The following is an 18,825-nucleotide window of genomic DNA, read 5'->3' on the forward strand; positions in this document are numbered from 1 at the left end:
ATCACAGGAATATCAAACCAGATATTAGAAAATATCTTTGGCAAATGGCAGGGCAAATTACTACTTATCAATAGTCACATTGAACGTTAATGGCCTGAACTGTCCAATTAAAAGACACAGATTGGCTGATTGGATCAAGGAACAAAACCCATCTATTTGCTGCTTACAAGAAACACATCTTTCCAACAAAGATGCATACAGACTGAAAGTGAAAGGCTGGAAAAAGATATACCATGCCAACAGAAATGAAAAGAGAGCGGGCGTAGCCATCTTAATATCGGACAACATAAACTTTACCACAAAAACTGTTAAGAGAGACAAAGAGGGGCACTATATAATAATTAGGGGATCCATTCAACAGGAAGATATAACGATTATCAATGTATATGCACCTAATTATAGGGCACCGGTTTATTTAAAAGATTTGTTAAGGGACTTAAAGGGAGACTTAGACCCCAATACAATAGTACTGGGGGACTTCAATACTCCACTCTCAGAAATAGACAGATCAACAGGACAGAAGATCAACAAGGAGACAGTAGATTTAAAGGACTCTATAGCCCAAATGGATCTAACAGATATCTACAGAACTTTTCATCCTGCACATAAAGCATTTACATTCTTCTCAGCAGTACATGGAACCTTCTCTAGGATTGACCACATACTAGGCCATAAAGCAAGTCTCAGCAAATTCAAAAGAATTAGAATCATACCATGCAGCTTCTCAGACCACAAAGGAATGAAATTGGAAATTAGCAATTCAGGAATCCCTAGAGCATATGCAAATACATGGAGATTGAACAACATGCTCCTAAATGAACAATGGGTCATAGAAGAAATTAAAAGAGAAATCAAAAATTTTATGGAAATAAATGAGGATAACAGCACAACATACCAAAACTTATGGGATACAGCAAAAGCAGTGTTAAGAGGAAAGTTTATATCAATAGGTGTCTACATCAAGAAATTAGAAAGGCACCAAATAGATGAGCTTTCAAGTCATCTCAAGGATCTAGAAAATGAGCAGTAAACCAGACCCAAATCTAGTAGGAGAAGAGAAATAATTAAAATCAGAGAAGAAATAAACAGGATTGAATCAAAAAAAAAACATTACAAAAAATCAGCCAAACAAGGAGCTGGTTTTTTGAAAAAATAAACAAAATTGACACCCCATTGGCCCAACTAACTAAAAAAAGAAGAGAAAAGACCCAAATCAATAGGATCAGAGATGAAATGGGAAACGTAACAACAGACGCCGCAGAAATAAAAAGAATCATCAGAAATTACTACAAGGACTTGTATGCCAGCAAACAGGGAAACCTATCAGAAATGGAGAGATTCCTGGACACACGCAACCTACCTAAATTGAACCAAGAAGATATAGAAAACCTAAACAGACCCATAACTGACACAGAAATTGAAACAGTAATAAAGGCCCTCCCAACAAAGAAAAATCCAGGACCAGATGGATTCACTGCTGAATTCTACCAGACATTTAAAGAAGAACTAATCCAATTCTTCTCAAACTATTCAGAACAATCGAAAAAGAGGGAATCCTCCCAAATTCTTTCCATGAAGCCAGCATCCCCTTAATTCCTAAGCCGGAAAAAGATGCAGCATTTAAATAGAATTACAGACCAATATCTCTGATGAACATAGATGCAAAAATCCTCAATAAAATTCTGGCCAATAGAATGCACAAACAAATCAGAAGGATCATCCACCCAGACCAAGTAGGATTTATCCCTGGTATGCAGGGATGGTTCAATATTCACAAAATAATCAATGTGATATACCACATTAACAGACTGCAGAAGAAAAACCATATGATTCTCTCAATAGATGCAGAGAAAGCATTTGATAAAATACAACACCCTTTCATGATGAAAACTCTAAGTAAACTGGGTATGGAAGGAACATTCCTCAATACAATCAAAGCAATTTATGAAGAACCTACGGCCATCATCCTATTGAATGGGGAAAAGTTGGAAGCATTTCCGCTGAGATCTGGTACCAGACAGGGATGCCCTCTCTCACCACTGCTATTCAATATAGTTCTGGAAGTCTTAGCCAGAACTATTAGGCAAGAAAAAGAAATTAAAGGGATACAAATTGGGAAGGAAGAACTCAAACTATCCCTCTTTGCAGATGATATGATTCTTTACTTAGGGGATCCAAAGAACTCTACTAAGAGACTATTGGAACTCAGAGAAGAGTTTGGCAAAGTAGCAGGATATAAAATCAATGCACAAAAATCAACAGCCTTTGTATAAGCAGGCAATGTCATGGCTGAGGAAGAACTTCTAATATCAATCCCATTCACAATAGCTACAAAAACAATCAAATACCTTGGAATAAACTTAACCAAGGACATTAAAGATCTCTACGATGAAAACTACAAAACCTTAAAGAAAGAAATAGAAGAGGATACCAAAAAATGGAGAAATCTTCTATGCTCATGGATTGGAAGAATCAATACCATCAAAATGTCTATTCTTCCAAAAGCAATTTACAGATTCAATGCAATACCAATCAAAATACCGAAAACATTCTTCTTAGAGATCTGGAAAAAATGACACTGAAATTCATATGGAGACACAGGAGACCTCGAATAGCTAAAGCAATCTTGTACAACAAATACAAAGCCGGAGGCATCACAATACCAGATTTCAGGACATACTACTGGGCAGTTGTTATCAAAAAAGCATGGTACTGGTACAGAAACAGATGGGTAGACCAATGGAACAGAATAGAAACACCAGAAATCAACCCAAACATCTGCAGCCAACTTATATTTGATTAAGGATCCAAAACCAATCCCTGGAATAAGGACAGTCTATTCAATAAACGGTGCTGGGAAAATTGGATTTCTACATGCAGAATCATGAAGGAACACCCCTACCTTTCATCTTACACAAAAATTCACTCAACATGGATCAAAAACTTAAATCTACGACCCAACACCAACAAATTATTAGAGAGCATCAGAGAAACCTTGCAAGATATAGGTACCGGCAAAGACTTCCTAGAAAAGACCCTGGAGGCACAGGCAGTCAAAGCCAAAATTAACAATTGGGATTGCATCAGATTGAGAAGTTTCTGTACTGCAAAAGAAACAGTCAGGAGATTGAAGAGGCAACTGACAGAATGGGAAAAAAATATTTGCAAACTATGCAACAGATAAAGGGTTGATAACCAGAATCTACAAAGAAATCAAGAAACTCCACAACATCAAAACAAACAACCCACTTAAGAGATGGGCCAAGGACCTCAATAGACATTTTTCAAAAGAGGAAATCCAAAGGGCCATCAGACACATGAAAAAATGTTCAAGATCACTAGCAATCAGGGAAATGCAAATCAAAACCACAATGAGGTTTCACCTCACCCCGGTGAGAACGGCTCACATTCAGAAATCTACCAACAATAGATGCTGGAGAGGATGTGGGGGAAAAGGGACACTAACCCACTGTTGGTGGGAATGCAAACTGGTTAAGCCACTGTGGAAGTCAGTCTGGAGATTCCTCAGAAACCTGAATATAACCCTACCATACAACCCAGCCATACCACTCCTTGGAATTTACTCAAAGGAAATTAAATTGGCAAACAAAAAAGCTGTCTACACATTAATGTTTATTGCAGCTCAATTCACAATAGCTAAGACCTGGAACCAACCCAAATGCCCATCAACATTAGACTGGATAAAGAAATTATGGGACATGTACTCCATAGAATATTATACAGCAGTCAAAAACAATGAAATCTGGTCATTTGTAACAAGATGGAGGAATCTGGAAAACATCATGCTGAGTGAATTAAGCCAGTCCCAAAGGGACAAATATCATATGTACTCCCTGATCGGTGACAACTAACTGAGCACCAAAGGGGAAACCTGTTGAAGTGAAATGGACACTATGAGAAACAGTGACTTGATCAGCTCTTGTCCTGGCTGTTGAGGTACAATGTAATACTTTATCTATTTTAGTATTTTTTCTTTGTTTTGTTCTAGTACTATTGGTTGAACTCTGCAATTAACACACAATTATTCTTAGGTGTTTAAATTTAACTGAAAAGTAATCCCTGTTAAACTTAAGAGTGGGAATAAGAGAGGGAGAATATGTACACTTTGGGGCATGCTCAATCGGACTTGCCCCAAATGGTGGAGTTAGAATCATGCCAGGGGATTCCAACACAATCCCATCAAGGTGGCATGTACCAATGCCATCTCACTAGTCCAAGTGATCATCTTCAGTTCACAATTGATCACACTGATAGGTCTAAGAGTCAAAGGGATCACACAAACAAGACTAGTGTCTGCTAATACTAACTGATAGAACCAAAAAGGGAGAGAACGATCCATCATGGGAAGCAGGACACACAGCAGACTCATAGAATGGCAGATGTCCTAAATAGCACTCTGGCCTCAGAATCAGCCCTTAAGGCATTCGGATCTGGCTGAAGAGCCCATTAGATTATTTTAGGCATGGAAAGCCAAGACACTCTGGGGTGGGGGGGGAAGGAAGACCTAAATGAAAGATCTCTGCAAGTGAGATCCCAGTGGAAAGAATGGGGCCATCAAAGAAGGAGGTACCTTTCTCTGAATTGAGGAGAGAACTTCCACTTTGACTATGATCCTGTCAGAGTAAGATTGAAGTCTGCGAACCCTAAAGGCTTCCATAGCCTTGGCAACTCATGACTAGAGCCTAGGAAGTGTACTGAGGCCATAAACAAGAGTGTCAAATTATAAAGTCAACAAGAGGAGTCACTGTGTACTTACTTCTCATGTGGGATCTGTCCTTAGTGTGTTGTCCAATGTGAAGTAATGCTATAACTAGTACTGAAACAGTATTTGTACACTTTTTGTTTCTGTGTGGGTGCAAACTGATGAAATCTTTACTTAATATATACTAAATCAATCTCCTGTATATATAGATAATTGAAAATGAATCTTGATGTGAATGGAATGGGAGAGGGAGCGGGAGATGGGAGGGATCGAGTGGGAGGGAAATTATGGGGGGGGGGAGCCAATGTAATCCATAAACTGTATTTTGGAAATTTATATTTACTAAATAAAAAAAAAACAGGAAAAAATGTTCACAACAATCATAAATGACTGAAAAATACCACCATGTCCAACTTCCTCTTGAATTGAAAAAAAATATTTTTGAAAGGGTGCAAAATATTCCAATTATGAATTCAGAGTGATATTGAGTCCAGTTTTTCTAGGCATTTTTAAGCAGATGTGACACAAATCAAAGAAACTTGGATTTAGCAAGAAAATTAAATATATACTTATTCATTGCATATTCCCTGCTCATTTACTGAACTGACTGAAAACAAGCACACGTTTTTGTTTTGAGGTATATGCAAAAATGAAACATATTAAGTGAAACAAAGAAAGTGAAATATGAGGAAACACTAAAATATGAGTGGAATAATGTATAATGACTAAATTTATCACATATTTCTTTTTACAAAATCACAATAGAGAAAAATATTTTCCTATGACTTTTGTAGAACTACCCAAAATGTGCCTGAGAAATAATGAAAGGGAGCAGACAGGAGATGGGTGGGTCAAGAGTCCCGTGAGACAGGGCTGACTCAGAAGTAAGAAGGAGCTAAAAAACAGGAATGTCTGTGACAATGTAAACTGAGAAAGCAATCTCAGCACCAGTTCATTGAAAATAACACTGAACTGTTTAAAAGTGGTGTCTAATTTATCTATGGTGCTGTGACAAAATGACCATATACTGAATGTGACTTGTAAACAACAGAAATTGCTTTACACACACACACACACACACACACACACACACACATATATATATATATATATAGAGAGAGAGAGAGAGAGAGAGAGAGAGAGGTGTGTGTGTGTGTGTGTGTGTGTGTGTTTATTTGAAAGGCAGAGAGAGAGATATCTTCCAACCTCTGGCTCACTCCCCAAATGGCCGCAATGGCCAGAGTGGGGCTGATCCAAAGCCAAGAGTCAGGAACTTCTTCTTGGTCTCCCACTTGGTTACAGGAGCCCAAGCACTTGTGATATCTTTTGCTTTCCCAGGCACACTACCAGGGAGCAGGATCAGAAGTGGGGCAGCTGGGACTTGAACCAGTTCCCATACAGGATGCTGACACTGTAGGCGATGGCTTAACCAGCTGCGCCACAGTGCTAACCCATCAGAAATTTCTTTCTCACAGTTGTGGAGTATAAGAAATCTGTGACCAGAATGTGGGCAAATTCAGTAGCTAGAGTGGGCCCTCATCAAGTTTCATAGTGGCTGTCTTCTCACCGTAACCTCATATGGAAGGAGTGAATGAGCTTCCTTGAGCCTCCCTTACATGGGCACCAATGATCTAATCACCTCTCAAAGGCCCTGCAACCTCGCATCATCACCTTGTCAGGGGGCAGGTTGGGATTTCCGCATACAGATTGGGGGGATGCTAGGGAAGACACAAATAGAGCAGGTAACTTGGGACACTTGCTCTTAACTACTGCAGTATCATGCAGGCTCCAAAAATACACTGAGAAGGAAAGGCATATAAAAATAGATTTTCAGAGAACTATGCATACAAAAACATAGAACTACAGAGAGAAAAGTCAACATGGAATTTTTCCAATTACAATAGATTGCACAACATATGAAAATCTGTAAACAGAAATATTTCCATGGAAGACACTATCGGAGAGCAGAGAAGTCCTTCTGTCACTCTTGACACTCAAGGAGAGGAAAAATGAGTCACTTAAAGAAGAGTCTCCTGTAAGGCCAGTCCTCCTCCACACTCTTTGGCAAAATAAGCAGGCAAAATTGAGTTCAAATGAATTGATTGAGAAGATGGCTTTTATTGTGATGATTATTGTATTTGTAAAATTATTTTATCCCTCTGATTTGAGTGATTCTCTCTCTCACCTGTTCATATGAATACCTTGGCTTCAAGACACCACCAAAATTGGATGAGAAAAACTTCATGTTTGACTTTACAGAATTTCCTGTGCCTCTGGAGTGTAGCTTTCATATCCATAATCTCTCAGGATCACTGCAAATAATTCTCACTTCACTAAATCTTAGGAGTGTTACACTGACATTGACAATGGCAATTCTGAGAGTGTATCATGGCAAACCTATTGAGTCACAAATTTAGTACATCTTAACAATGGGATAAACAATAAATAAAACACTCCCAAACTGAATCAGTCATTGCATAACTAGAAAAAGAAAACAACTCTGATCTAAGACTAAAAATTCAGTTCTTGGAACAGTTCCTTGTATGATGGGAGGTGATAAAACAACCAGGGAAATAAGCCATTGCAGGAACTTCTCAAGGGTCAGAGGAGGAGAGTTGGTTTACCAAACTGTAGAAACTCTGGGGGTTCTGGCAGAGGAGAGAGATACCAGAGGGCCTGTCCAAGAGGAATCTTGTATTACAGAAGAGGAAAGTTGATGTAAGGGGAGGCTTCTGGGAGGAAGGGAGAGAGGGAGAAAATAACCTGGCTTTTCCCTTCCTCCTCACCTATCCCAGACCTCCTGACTGTTTCTTCCATTTGCCAAATCCAGCCAGTTGGCAGCTGACACAGGAACCTGAGAAATTCAGATGAGGGTGCTATAAAGCACAGCAGACCAGGGATACAGCAAGGAATCAATCCAAGGGCAAACAGACTCAGAATCATAACACACAGTAGTTAGAGAGTAGCAGCAATTTTCTTCTGGGATTTGGTAAATCAGGCATAAAGGTGAGTGTATGTCCTCTCTGTCATATTAGGGGCAAAGCAAACCAAGGTTTATATGGAGAACTGTATTTAGTTCACCTCATTATTTGCTGTTGACTAAGGAAGCTATTTGTTAACTTGGAGACTTTTGTTTGGTAAGGATGAAAATAATTCCTATCTGGTAAAACAGACTTCACAAGTTTATGACCTCATTAGTCATTAGCCAGTTTTGAATCTAACCCTGCAATTTTTTCAGAACACTATCTATGTATACCTTCCTAAATGTCCTTTGAACCTGTCACTGATCTCCATCATTACCGCTAACGGTTTAAATAAAAACTTTGGCAGCATAGGATAGTCCAAGTGCTTAGGGCCCACCATGGAGTTTCTTGCTCCTGGCCTCAGCCAGGCCAAGCCATGACTGTTGCAGTCATTTGGGGAGTGAACCAGCAGATGGAAGTTCTCTCTATCACCCTTCTCCTACCACTTCCCCTCCCCATTCGCTTATCACTCTGTCTTTCAGAGTAAATCATTAAATAAATTAGAATATTTTTAAGGTTTACAAAAATAAAATACTCAAAAAATATAAAGCATCAGGTATATCCAGGAGCCCACCATAGTTGCACGGCACAGGCACAGGATCCTTGACACAGTTTTGCTTCCCTCATCAGTCTATCTGCCTACAAATAGACAAAAAGATGAGTAATTCAACCAGGAAGTTTCTGATTTTAAACATGGAATGATATACTAAGCAAGCAAAAAACTTTTCTAGGCCAGTTTTTCCCATAACTTGCAAACTCCTCCAACTTACCCAAGAGAAATACAGTTTCATCTATATTGTGATTCATTGCTACAGAATTTCAGTGGAGATTTCGGATGAAATTAAATTGATGTGAAAAAAATAATATGGTACTCTAACATTATCAAAAAACTTTTCACACAGAATGGTTCACAAAACCAGTAAAAGTTCTTATTCATTTTTCTCATGTGCCTACCATGACTAGATTACAGTGAATGATTGACAAGTATCACCCTGTGAATGTTAGTTAATCCACAGTACTAGACAGATGTCAAGTCCATGCCCTCTATTATATATTTACCATATGTGATCTGGTCAAGTGGTTATGATGATGATGGGGATGGTCAAGATTTCTTCATAAAATATCCTTATTGTGGTGATTAAATGGTCTGATTTCTTGGGAAAGTCTTGAATTCTTAACCCATTCCTTCATCCCAACAAAAATTGTAATGCACACAAAGGCAAAGGCTAATCTGCAGTTAAAGATGTGATTTAACATGCTTAAAGAATTAAATCTTCTAATTTCAAAGCTCCCAGTAGTTATGACACAAGCACTCAGCCATTTGTTGGGGAAGATGACCCAAGAAATAAGCTTTTGATGTTGTTTTTCTAAATATTCAACCACAAATGCTGACCAAAGTCTTCAATTATATGATTTGGTAACCTTTATTGGGAGTTTTAGCATCCAAAGAGAACCCTTAAAAATCATCATCAACAAATTCTGTGTTTCTGTCATATCAGAAGAATTCGGAAATCACTTTTTAGTGGCTCCTTCCTAGTTTTGATTTGGGTATGATAGTAACTGAAGATTTGGTTTCATGTGTGTCATGCATTATACTTCAAAATCAGACATATATTTAATGCTGAATGCTAAGTTTTTAAATTAATGAATGATTTATGTTAATCCAAATGTAAGAGCTAGTTACAAGTCAACACCTGCTTGACATTTCAGAAACAGCCCTCATCCTAGTAAGTTCAAACCTGCATAGCTCAGCAATGGTTAAACTGTGGGGAAAAAAAAGCCTGGTGGAATGGACCAACCCAAGAAAGTTTTAGATTTTTTCAAAATTATTTTAATATTTTAAAGAAGGCCAAAAACAGTTTAAGCAGATTTGTACAGGATGGTAAGAACAGAAGCATTAATGTAAAAGCTTAAAGTTGAAATTCCAAAGTTAGATTTTTTCTTCAACTCAGATTCCTTATACTAGTAAATAAGGGAGACTTTTTAGAGTCTTAGAGATTCCCTACAAATTATCTCCTATTAAACAGTAACCAGAGTATAATGAAAATAGAGACAAGATTCTTGAATAGATTTTCATTTTTTAGTTTAGTTTCTAATCTTACATAGGCAACGAATGTTCACTGTAAATAGTCAAAGGATTCAACAACAGTCTGCAATAGGTGAAAGAAAAGAAACCTCTGCTTCTTAGGCAAGCACTAAGTCATTGTGACATGGAGGCACTTGCAAAGCATGTCTATTCCATAGCAGCAGAGGGTTCCCTCCCTCACAGAATAAGGTAAAGTTAATATTCTGTGTGTGCTTCCTTATTTATTTACAGTCCATGCCCTTTTGGGATTAAACTTTGACCAAATTCATTGCTATGCCTACTTCCAGCTCCCTGAATAACTCCAGAGTATAGAAATTGCATCTTTCATGTTCCCAGAGATAGAGAGCAGTAAGTTGGAGAGCCACACTCAAAGGCCCAGGTGCTATCAGTCTTCTTCAGGGTTGTTTCCTTGAGGAGCCAATGACCATCAAAGCAGAATGCCTTTGGTTACAGGAAACAGAAAACTTTCTTGTAGATTGTACCTCATATGCTCATCTTTTTAAAATCTTGCTTTCCTCTTCTGGATAGAAGAGGAACATGTACATAGGTTTGGAAAAATATCAACTCCAGTTTCCTACCCTGATTCAAAATTCTAGGGTTTAATTATAAGATAAAAAATATGAATTTTTTTTCTTTCTGACTCTTAGGCATTTACTTTAAAAATACCTTTGTTAGAGTAAATCATGCACAAAATTACACTCACATATTTAATTTACAAGTAATTTATAATACATAACTGAATACATTTAATCAGTCTCTCTCGTCTATATAAATATCATCTGTGTCTGAAATCCTTTTATAACAATTAGCTGTTTATTCACCCACTCAGTCTCACTCTAAGTTCTCATCAGAGACATCTCCTTTAATGTATTTTTGTTTTTCTTCAGGGTTTTTCCTCCACATTTTAAAATAGTGTGCTTATTTTGTTATTTCTTGGTTTATCAATATAGGATATTACCTATTGACTTCCTGTTATGGTAGATGAGATTTAGTTTTTTATATGTCTGTGCCATTTTACCTAACGTTAAGGTCCCAATAATAAATAAGGTCCCAATATAATACTCTTTTAAAACCTGTTTTTCTAAAATTTTAAGCTCATTTATTTGAAAAGCAGAAATAGATCCTTCATCCACTGAATCACTTCTTAAATGCCCTACAAAGTCAAACTGGGAGTGAAAACCAGTCCAGTTATCCCACATGGTTAGTAGAGACCCACCTACTTAAGCTATCACTTGTTGCCTCCCATGGTCCACCTTAATAAGAAGCTGGAATAAAAACCCAGATACTCGATATGAGATGAAGTCCTTCAAGCAATGTGTTAAGCACTCCATCAAATGCCTGCCCCTATGATACTGTTATCAGTAGTTAATGATCATATTTAGTTGATTATTCATATGAAAGTAATATGTTTCCTAGCTGAATTGTATAGGAAGAGTATATTTGATACCTGGATTTTAAAAAAACTTACCTGTATTATTAATTACTAGCATTATTTTATCCATATCTATCTAAAATTGACCCTTCAGTCCCATTTACATCTTCCAAATATTAAGTAGCAATTTCCTTTTATTCTGGGGATCTCTATTTTGGAGTTCTTTATCTCCTGGCTCCCACATGAGTGCATTATAGCCCAGATCTGATACACGACTCTCTCCATTAAGCCTCCCTTGACCACAGTCTTTTATGGATCTCCTGTTTCTGAATGCTATGACTTCTTTCTTTCTGAATTCTCCTATTTTCCTGGAAAGAGCTCATTCTCCATTAATTTCCAAGAAATGTGCTTGTGACATAAATCTCTGAGTCTCTGGGTGCTAAAAACCTTTGTCTTCCCACTTGATAGTTTGACAAATTATTTTAGATTAGGAAGCATTTTTTCTAAAACTTGAAAGCTTTGCCTCATTTCTTCTCCTGTGGAAAGTTCTATGCTTGATCTCTGTGCTCTGCTCTAACAATTGCCACTATTCTTCCTGTTTTCATACTTCAAAAATGCATTTTTTCCAGTGGGTACTTGAATATTTTAATTTGAAAGTTTGATACTCTGAGGTTTTGTAACACAGATGTTGGTTTCCTATTGTAATTTGGTATTAAGCTGTCCCATGAAAAATATCAACCTGAAGAATGTTTTAATGAGTACTTTGTATTGGTAGTATTTAAAAGAATATTGTTTTTCACAGAAACTACTTAAAACAAGCCAGTGGAACAAATGGTCATACAACTTCAAACTGATGTCAATAAAATAGCTAAGCAATCTCAAGAAACCTATCTAAACACTAACCATGTGGACCAGGAGACTCAATTGGAGCTTTAATAATCAACTGTTCTAAGAAAGAACCAGATGTTAGGCAGATGCTGTTGCTACTGCTGCTAAGAAGGGAAAAATAACAATATCTAGAATCTACATTAGATTCACTATGTACTATCATGGCCCAAATAGGTCTGAAGAAATCCACGGAGTGTGACAAATGTCAGTGTGTCTTCAGAAATAAGGCTGTGGAAGTATGGGTATACTCCTACAGTATACCCATCTTAATGACAGCTTAGACAGTTGTTCACTCTGTCTGATTTAGCAACTGAACGGAGGAAATATTTTTAATTCCACAAACAAGAAATTGACTGATTCACCTTCTTATGTACAACTGAATATTTTAGAATTCGATTCTATACATAGTTCAGAAATTTTAGAGAAATAAATAGGAAACAAATATTGAGAAAAGAAGCCAGCATTTTATCATCATAGTTGTGTATATTTACTATTGACCTCTCAGAACATTCCTCCAGGGCCTGTGTCCTTTATCTGTATCCATACCACACTCAACGGTGAAGCTTTTATTGCAGACAAAGAGTTATACTGCTTAGATTACTATTGAATGGGAGTTAGCTAGTTCTGGTGATTAGGTTTGCTTACCTTTATAATACAGAAGCTATTTAACTATAATCTTAACCTTCTGTCACTACTCCCTTCACGTGCCCTATCCAGCATCTTGTTCTTATGCCTTCTCCTCCAATCATTCCCAGTTATGTAAGCCTTCTTCCATGACCCACGTTCAGTTAGGTTGTGGTTATTGCTCTGCTCCATGATAATACGGTCAGTGTCAGGGGAAGTCAAGGCAGCCTCCTAACATCTATTTATTTTTCCAAGTTGGTTACATTTCCTGCCCTAACTTTAGCTGTAAATCATCTTCCATAAGGAAAACATTTCATATGAATGAAATTCCTCCCTTTGAACTCATTAGGATCATAAGACTCCTTGTTACTGTTCTACCCAGCTTACAGCAAGCTTAACTCAGGCTTACAAAAACAACATTTTCTCCAGATCTCAATATCCAATTCCACTGCACATGACACACTCAAGAGTCCTAATATTCTGTCTCCTCATGTCCACAACGTATCTTATATCCTAACATTTAATGTCATACCTTTTATATTTGTATACAAACATATACTTATAAACAAGCACAATTCCAAAAACTGGAATTATTTTCCTTCTTATACTATTATATAAAAACATAATACATTCTTCCTAAATTCTTTATAACATCATCCCTAATAATTAGTAAATAGAATAGCAAAATAAAAAAATACATCATATATCAATTGTGTGCCTACCTATATACAGCGAGGTAAGGCCTGCATTTAGTAGTAAATAGTCACTGATGTAAATGTTTACAGTGAATCCAATGGAATTTTTCAACCACCAAATTTCCCGTTGGGAATTGCTAATATGTTCTTTCCTGTTTTCCCTTTGAGGAGTCTTGTTATATATATACATACATACATATAATACACACACAGACACACATGTTGATACACACACACTTGGTCCCACTCTAGTTGTGGCCATCTGAGGAGTGAACCAGAGGATGGAAGGCCTTGATCCCGATCTCTTTTTCTTTCTCTCTGCCTCTGCCTCTGCCTCTCTGTAACTCTCTTTTCAAATAAATAAATCTTTAAAAATATGAGTGGCCATTTCACAGTGACTTGATCAGCTCTTGTCCCTACTGTTGATGTACAATGTAAATCTTTATCCATTTTAGTATTTTTTTTTGTTCTAGTACTAGTGGTTGAACTCTATAATTAACACACAATTATTCTTAGGTGTTTAAATTTAACTGTTAAATATAAGAGTGGGAAAAAGGAGATGTACAATTTGGGGCATGCTCAATCAAACTTACCCCAAATGGTGGAGTTAGAATCATGCCAGGGGATTCCAATACAATCCCATCAAGGTGGCAGGTACCAATGCCATCTCACTAGTCCAAGTGATCATCTTTAGTTCACAATTGATCACACTGATAGGTCTAAGAGTCAAAGGGATCACACAAACAAGACTAGTGTCTGCTAATACTAACTGATAGAACCAAAAAGGGAGAGAACGATTCAACAGGGGAAGCAGGATACACAGCAGACTCATAGAATGGCAGATGTCCTAAATAACACTCTGGCCTCAGAATCAGCCCTTAAGGCATTCGGATCTGGCTGAAGAGCCCATGAGATTATTTTAGGCATGGAAAGCCAAGACACTGTGGGAAAAAAAAAGGAAGACCTAAATGAAAGATCTCTGCGAGTGAGATCCCAGTGGAAAGAACGGGGCCATCAAAGAAGGAGGTACCTTTCTCTGAAGGGAGGAGAGAACTTCCACTTTGACTATGACCCTGTCGGAATAAGATCGAAGTCGGCGAACCCTAAAGGCTTCCATAGCCTTGGCAACTCATGACTAGAGCCTAGGGAGATTACTGACACCATAAACAAGAGTGTCAAATTGTTAAGTCAACAACAGGAGTCACTGTGTGCTTACGTCTCATGTGGTATCTGTCCTTAATGTTTTGTCCAATGTGAAGTAATGCTATAACTAGTACTGAAACAGTATTTTACACTTTTTGTTTCTGTGTGGGTGCAAACTGATGAAATCTTTACTTAGTATATACTGAATCGATCTTCTGTATATAAAGATAATTGCAAATGAAAAAAAAACCTTGGTGTTAAATTGGAAACTGCATAGAAAATTAATTAATTTTTAAAAAAATATCATGTAGGATCTCTGTCCTTAATGTGCTGTACATTGTGATTTAACGCTATAACTAGTACTCCAACAGTATCTTTCACTTTGTATTGCTATGTCAGGGCAAACTGTTGAAATCTTTACTTAATGTATACTAAACTAATCTTTTGTATATAAAGAGAATTGAAAATGAATCTTGATGTGAATGGGAGGGGAGAGGGAGCGGGAAAGGGGAGGGTTGCGGGTGGGAGGGAAGTTATGGGGGGGGAGCCATTGTAATCCATAAGCTGTACTTTGGAAATTTATATTCATTAAAAAAATGAGTGCCATTAGTTTAACAAGGAAAGACATAAATCTGAAGTTTTTCTATAAATAAATAAAAGATACATTCATCCAGAAGAAAATAACTACTGTTTACCTAAAAAAAATACAAAGGACCATCACTATAACTATACATTTTTTGACAAAAATATAAAGATTATAAAGTGGAAGCGCAGACAAGGAAGAATTCTTTTGATTAAATTAGTGGTTAGCTAGGACTCCATGGCAACACTCCTACACTTGTGAAAAGCACCATGGCTCTTAAAATATTGTACATTATCAAGTCCTTGTTCTAAGAATTGTGCAAAACTTCAAAGACTCTTGAGACTTAATGTCATTTAGGATTAGTATAGTGGTAGCTTTGGGATCCACAAGGAGAGAAGGCCCACACTTCCGGGAATGGAGAGTCCCTATCCTCACTTCCAGGAACTGAAAGTCCTTGTCAAGGTCCCCGTGAGTGCCTAAAGGTCAACCAATGAGGATCAGACCTGCCTCAACCTTTAACCCTCACGCCCCTGTATGTATAAAAGGAGCCCTCCAACATCTGATGCTCGACTTCCCTGACCCCTCCTTTACTGGAACAGGTGAACCTCGCCCAGGAGTGGAATTCCAATAAAAGCTTGTAAATTAATTGTTTCATCTGGCTGGGAAGATATGTTACGCACCGGACACCTTGCATATAGCACTAGTTTAAGTAAATGATTCTTTAACAGCAAAAGTTGCTACAATCAATTCCATATTCCCATTTTCTCCAGATACGATTGAATTAAGTCCCATGTTTCAAGCTGCTGATGACCTGGTAGCCCTATCCTGCTGGAATTAGTTAGGGATTCCAGAGACAGCAAGATAGGAGATGATTCTGTGGAGGAAAACAGGCATGGAACACTGGCAAGAAAGAGTCAGGTCCCATTGTCTATGATTTTAATCTTAATTTGAGAAGTCTGCACCCTGTTGTACATGAAAAATTTTAGGAAATGGTCATGACAAAGCAGTTTTGATAGAAAAACTTGGCTCAATTCCTGGGTAGAGAAAATTTTAAAAGCAAAATAATACTTCTAAATACCTACATTAAGGGATTTTACTGACTGATGCATCACCAAGTATTTAATTAGTTAACTTAATAATTGAAATACAAAGTTGACATATATTTTCTTAATCATAAATTTTAAGAAGCATCGCCTAATTTGTTATTTTTGTGATCTTTATTAAAGTGCACATAAATATATTGTCAGGAAATGACTATTAATTGAAATTCATTATAATATTATTGCTTAATGGAGATATATTGGCTGAAATAATTCAGAAGAAAAAAAAATCAGGATTTTTCCCATCTTTCTATGGTGATAGAAAATACATGTGGGTGTTGTTTTTTGTTTTCACACAATGAATTTCTTATTTTTCAATTTTAAAATAGATATAAAAGAAATGAATCAATGTCATTCATATTAATACACCAAAAGGAAGCATCATGTCACAGAAAAATCTTATTATGAGAACTTATGCACTTTTATATAAACTCAGCAAACTGAAAATAGGAACTTTCTCAACTTGTTAAGGAACATCTACAAAAAACCTAGAGCCTAACATACTTAATATTGATATACTGAATACTTTCCCTGAATCAAGAGTAATAGAATTATCTTTACTGTCAGAAATTCTATTTAACATTGTACTGGAGGCCCTAGCCAGTACAATAATGCAAGAATAAAAGATTTTTTAAATATATATAATAAAAATCCCCTCTTTCCTAAATTTTTAAAGAAATTTATTTATTTTGAAAGCCTATTATGGGGGTAAAGATGTTGGAGAGGTGACAGAGCCATCTGGAGACAGAAAGAAAGATCTTCTATCCACTGATCCACTCCACAGATGCCCACAACGGTCAATGCAGGTGCAGGCTGAAGTCAGCAGCCTGGTGTTTTATCTGGGTCTCCCATGTGGGTAACAGAGGCCCAAGTACTTGCGCCATCCTTCACTTCTTTCCCAGGCCATTAGCAGGCAGCTTGTTGAGAAGCAGAGCATACAGGATGCCTGTACCACAGGTGGTGGCTTTATATCTACAGCACAATGCCAACCCCATTTCCTAATTTTTTAATTTTTCCTTTATATAAACTTTTTTTTCCATCTTGTATAACCATGTTGCATATTTTTCCATTCTGGAAATAAAATAATAGCTAATGTTTACAAAGCATTAATACCATGTGTGAAACTTTTTAAAGAGACTTCCATATATATATTAACTTATTGCATTGATCTTATGAAGTAGTTTACATTTATCTTGATTTTTGTCATTATGTCACCAAGACTCCATAAGATTAAATAACTTCACCAAGATCACACCCTTGTTAGTAGTTTCTTATAGTGGTTGCCATGCAGGGTTAACTATTGAACTGGTTATCAAGCTATCTTCTCTGTTCTCTAGTGACCATTCTTTTACTTTTTTACCTTCTCTTCTGAGCAAACTTCCCCTAAAATAGTCATATTCTCACATCTGATTGACTTCTCAGGCCCCACTGCAGCCACTCTCGCCTATATCATCATGACTTCTTCATGGCTGCATCTTTGTTCCTCATGCTTCTTTACAGCCTGTTTCACTTCTAAACACTTCAGAATGTGCTACCTCGTTCTCTGGCATCATCTGGATTTTTATAAGATTATTTATTTATTTGAAAGACACATAGTGACAAAGGGATAGACACATACACACACACACACACACACACCTTCCATCCACTGGCTCTCTCCTCAAATGGCTGAAAGAGCCCAACGTTGGAAAAAACAGAAGCCAGAAGTCAAGAATTCCATCTGGGTCTCCTACCTGGGTGATAGGAACTTAAGTAACATTCATCCACTGCTTCCCAGGCACATCAGCAGGCAGCTGGCTCAGAAGCAGAACAACCTGGACTAGAGCTAGCACTCTGATATGGAATACTGGCATCCCAAACAGCAGCTTTACCAGATGAGCTACAAGCTCCCCTTCTCCCCCTGACCCATAGCTTATCTTTGCTGTGGTACTTTACTGTTTTCCCCCTTCCCTCTTCTAAATGTCTTTGCAATACAGTAGGGTGAGTGACCTATGACCTTCTCTTCCTAACCTTTTCCTAGATTAATGTTGACCTCAACCATGTAAGCTGCTTTGGTAAATGGAAGTTCGGCATTTTGAACTTAGCAGCAATCTTACAGGTTTGGCTTGGCCTTTAGGTTCCTGTGACTCACCTTGATAGGTAGTAGCTGAGTAGTAGCTGTTGAGAACAATGAAGGAACTATGGAATAGACTTGAATCTAACCTCTAACCTGTAGCCTGGAGTCATGCCCCGCTGTTCGTATCTGAGTTCAGCACAGAAATGAGAGATTTGTAGACCAATGAGCAAAAACATCGAACATTACTGCTGTAAACCACTGGATGGCCACAGGCTCAGCTCTACTACTTAAAATGGTCTAGAGTTGGAATTGGTGCTCATAACTTCCACTCGTACTACATTAAGGAGAAATCATTCATATGGTCACACCTAACTCTAAAGGGAGCTAGAAATGCAATCTAACTATGAACTATACATGGCTTCCATGCCTCTAGCCTCGTTCTCTGGATGCCAATTCCTAGTAAGAGTATGGGGTTTGGTTTTCTTTTTTCTTTCTTTTTTAAGTTATACATAAATTGGATCATATAATTCAT

General features: G+C 37.4%; 1 protein-coding gene across 2 annotated transcripts in view; it reads right to left on the reverse strand.

The window, feature by feature from the left end:
• The window catches only part of PDE1A (phosphodiesterase 1A), a 265,269-nt gene that overhangs the window by 123,196 nt on the left and 123,248 nt on the right, over positions 1-18,825 (reverse strand). The window lies entirely within an intron of this gene.

Source organism: Lepus europaeus, chromosome 1 (assembly GCF_033115175.1).
Source record: "Lepus europaeus isolate LE1 chromosome 1, mLepTim1.pri, whole genome shotgun sequence".
NCBI lineage: Eukaryota > Metazoa > Chordata > Mammalia > Lagomorpha > Leporidae > Lepus > Lepus europaeus.